This window comes from Penaeus monodon, chromosome 22, assembly GCF_015228065.2.
Source record: "Penaeus monodon isolate SGIC_2016 chromosome 22, NSTDA_Pmon_1, whole genome shotgun sequence".
In the NCBI taxonomy this organism is placed as follows: Eukaryota; Metazoa; Arthropoda; class Malacostraca; order Decapoda; family Penaeidae; genus Penaeus; species Penaeus monodon.
In genome coordinates, this window is record NC_051407.1 from 21,193,343 (window position 1) to 21,197,527 (window position 4,185).

The following is a 4,185-nucleotide window of genomic DNA, read 5'->3' on the forward strand; positions in this document are numbered from 1 at the left end:
TTGTTCCGCCGCGTGGAACGGGGAATCGACTCGGTGGCGACGGTGGTGCGCTAGATACGACTCCACGATTCCGAACAGGAGAGTGAAAGGTTTGGGTGCCTTTCGAGGAGCACGTTAAGCGCCTGTCTCGTGTCCCAATAAAGCACGTGTAGGCCTAGGCCTCATTGTCAGTACTATTTAGGTCTCTGAGGGTTACGTAAAGGCACTTCGCGTTCAGTAGTGCACCATAATCTTCACACCGAAAGGTATCCCAATCATATCTAAAAAAAATCGGGGTCTATTGAATAAAATCTCTTCGCCGCGGAGAAGTGGACGGTACTCAATATGAATAATATATTATCAAGTGACTACACTTGTGCCAGCCGAAACAACATAAACCAACTCTCATATTTCCGAAAAAGTACAGTGTATCGCGTTTTTCTCGGCCTTTGTTACAGATCTAGCTTGCCGTTATTCCCGTCCCTCCCGAGGACATACACTTTCGTATATAATTACTTTTGTATTGACGCAGCTCACATTATGACATTAGATCGAATTTATTAATATTAATGATACAACTTGGCTGACGTCAGCTAGGAAAGTCATTTCGGTTATATGAAAACACGAGGTTTTTAAAAAGGAATTGTTTGTCTGTGGTTTCCGTCTGAATGAATTCCTGCAGTGCATATAATAAATTATGAATGTCATGGCATGACTTAGCCAGCAAATAGAGCGTAATGAATTTGCCGATTTTTGCTTATGCACTAGTCTCTTCTTTATCATTATTCCCTCATTCAGTTTTGTTTGAAGGGAGGATTGTAAATAGACGGATGAATGATGAACGTATCCGTTGTTATTGGCTTTCCAGTCTAGTTTTAAATGTCTGGGGCGCTGATTAGATTTTTCTATATTTTGATTTTTATTCTTTCCTGTCATAAAATGGGATATAATCTTTAAAGACCCACACCAGCCAAATCGCGTCTTGTATGATTATTTCTTGTAGCGTTCGTCCACCCAGAAAATGTGGCCGAAAGAGAGAAGTGTTTGTGTGTGTTTGTGAGGCGTTCGACGGCGAGCGGTAGTGGGTCATTATAGGAGTTAATGATAGGGCCAAATTAGTGTGCCTTGCTCGCGCCGCGGAAGGCTAAGGGGAGAGGGGACGAGGAGGGGGCGGGCCGGGACATCCGGTTCTCAGCACCGTGTCCTGTCCGTCTTCCTGTTCTCTTCTTCCCGAGACAGGAGCCGCAATCCTCAGTCTTCCCCGCCAAGGCACACGGGACGTAGCGAGTCGTAGTCGCGAGGGCCCCCAGCGTACAAGTGTCGGCCTGTGTTGGACCCTCGAGTGCCCTCAGAACATTTTTAGTTTTATTTGAAGTGTATCAAGAATCCGAAATGGTAATCAGGAGGAAGATCGAGGTATCTTGTGTTAATTTGTCATTTTGGCGCCGTGTTATTGTGTAGTTCAGCCAGAGGTGTTCCTCTTGTCTGTAGTTGTTCTTGAAAGGAGCGGAAATGCGCGTCGTTCATCACGCTTTCTCTTTCTTTCGCGGCTTTAAGCATCCTGTCGCATTCTTGTTACACGCGTGGCTTTTAAATCCAATTTCTTGTGTAAAAGATCCGCCGGACGTACTTATCTAGCTATAAACCGGAATCCAGTAAGTCCGACAGGCTTTGTCGAGTCCCGAAGTACGTCACGTGTTTCCCTAGTTCGTCTGGCCATGAGCTGTCAAAATTTAGTTTGGTTCGCGGAGGAAGGTAGTGTAAGGCGGTGTGTGCTGCGGGCTGAACGAGGGCAGCCGAGCGTATCCCGGGACGAGGAGGCATTGCGGAACTGATGGAGGAAAATGACAGTTTTAATAATATCGTGGCGGGAACACCTTCCTGGCCATGAGAACCGCCCGACCTTCCTGTCTCGTCTGTTCCAGACTTGCTTTGCGCTTCTTCGTTTTTGTCGCCGTATTTAGCGTTGACATTTTCTCTTGCAAGTTCCGGTTCCCGCCTGTAATTTTTGGGTCGCGGAGGAACCGACTGTATCCGTAATTATTGAAAAAAGGTCGAGTGGAAACTGAACATGCGAATCTGCCAACACATAAGACCCACCGTGTTATTACGCCCGAAAGCAACCGCATAATGTTGGAAATTACCTGGAAATTGCACAATTCTATCTGTACCTGGTAACTACGTCGGGGCGATAAGAAATGTGCATATTTTTGGGGGAGGTGGGTAATAAGGGATGTAATTAAAAGGTTTTATCAAGCGTCATTCGTGGGTATTCAGAACTCGACCTGATTGCGACTTGCAGCAGTGTGTCGAGGCTAGGTGAGTGTTAGGGCGTTGTGTCTCCCGCTTTAGTTGGACGGGTTAGGAGAGCACTCAAGGTCGGGCCGAGGACACGGCTCGCAGCGACACGCTTGCTACAAGATGACCAGAGCCCTTAAAAGCCGAACCAGGCGACAATTTTTACCCCATCCTCCTCCTCCTGTGAAGTCACCTTCTGTGCCGGAGAAACGGGCGGGTGACGCGTGACGGGAAGGTTTTCTGGCGTCACAGCATTGGGAATATCCTTGATGGCGAGCAATGGACCCTTTTACCGTCAGGTGCAGGAACCAAAAGAAGTATGTGGTGTTGCGTGGCAAAAAGATGGAGAATGTGCCTCGGGATTCTCTGCTGGAGAAGATCAAGGTTAAGCTCAGTCATAAAGCAACACCCTGAGACTGTGGCGGTAATTATAGATTGGACTTTATATTTGGCCCTGTCGGATGAGTTCTTGCTAATCGCGAGCCATGATTGTGTGGGTGGAGTGCAGAGTGATACGGCGAGATTTTCGCCTGGTTGTTATTAGCAAAGCAAAGGCAGAACTCGAAAAACCTGGCGAGGCGGTTGTGTACGCCAGCTCCTGCGCGACTTGCCGCCGCCGCCTTATAAAGAACGGCGGCAATTTAAGGATAATGGCGGCAGGGACCTTTGGCAAGGACATAATTTCGACGTCGGAGCATTCTGCATGGCTTATGGCAGGAAGGTTTGGTAGCAAAGAGTTTCTGCCTTGCTGGTCGTGTCGTTGACTCTCCGAATGGAAAAGCTCTGAAGGAAACCGGCAATTGGACGTAGTGGTCGCCCTTGAGGAAACCGCACCTACCAGATGTCGAGGATCAGTGCTCAAGGGCAGGGTTGCTTGCCGCCGCAGGAACCTGCTCGTGGGTGACCCACGCCTCCTGCCACTCTGTGGACATTCTTCTGGGGGTTATCATCACCATCATCATCGAATTAAATACCTGGGTATAAGTTGGTCCATGTAAGAGATTCTTTACGGATTGGCTGGTCTTGTCGACTATAGTGAAAGTTTTTCATTGACAGAATGAAAGTAATGCTAAAGAAAACGATACTCCAATGACCCAGTGAATGACTTTGCATGAAAACTTGTTTTTAGCGAACAGAAAAACTTGGCGTCTTGTGGCTGCATGATTGTTCGGTTGATTCTCGCGTTACATTTCGTATTTGGCCAATTTTTTTCCTTGATAATTTGGTTGACGGACATATTACTAAACACAGCAATGTGTTCTTGCGTTGAGCCTTGAGGTGTTCCAAGTCATGCCAGCTTGGACCTTGAGATGATTAATGCTTGTGATCCCGTGCCTGCTGTATGATTGGCGTTGAATGAGTCAGGCGATCGCTTAACCGGATTGTTTCTCGTTGAAAGGGAAAGAGTTGGGTTTTCAGAAGTAAATACGGCGGTGATGGAACCAGTTCGAAGGCCGTGACTCGACAGAGGCAGTCGCAAGGCTGGCGGGGTTCGTCTCGGTCGCGGCCCCTGCCCCTTCATCCTTGCGGTACGTTCATGACGCAGGTGTTGCAGTGAGATGCTGAGAGCCAGGTTATGTGGCAGCAAGTAAGGGCGTGGAAGGGCGCAGTGGTGTCCTTCTACGACATTCCTCGCGGTTTTAAGCAGCATCTCAAGGAGGCTTTTGTCCTTCACAAACCGTGCAGAACGCTTGTCTTGTAAATAAATACACGTGACTGAGGCACGTGTAGCTGATTGCCATTACGGTTTTATGATGCACTAAATTTAGTCCCATCTGAACAGCAGTAGACGTCAATATAAGGATTCGGAAGGTCAGCTAGAGTTACCTTGTTGCTCAACGCGTTCTTAGGGGAAAGGGAAAACAAGGTCAAATGTCTATCGTTTACAAGGTACACGGTATAGTCTAC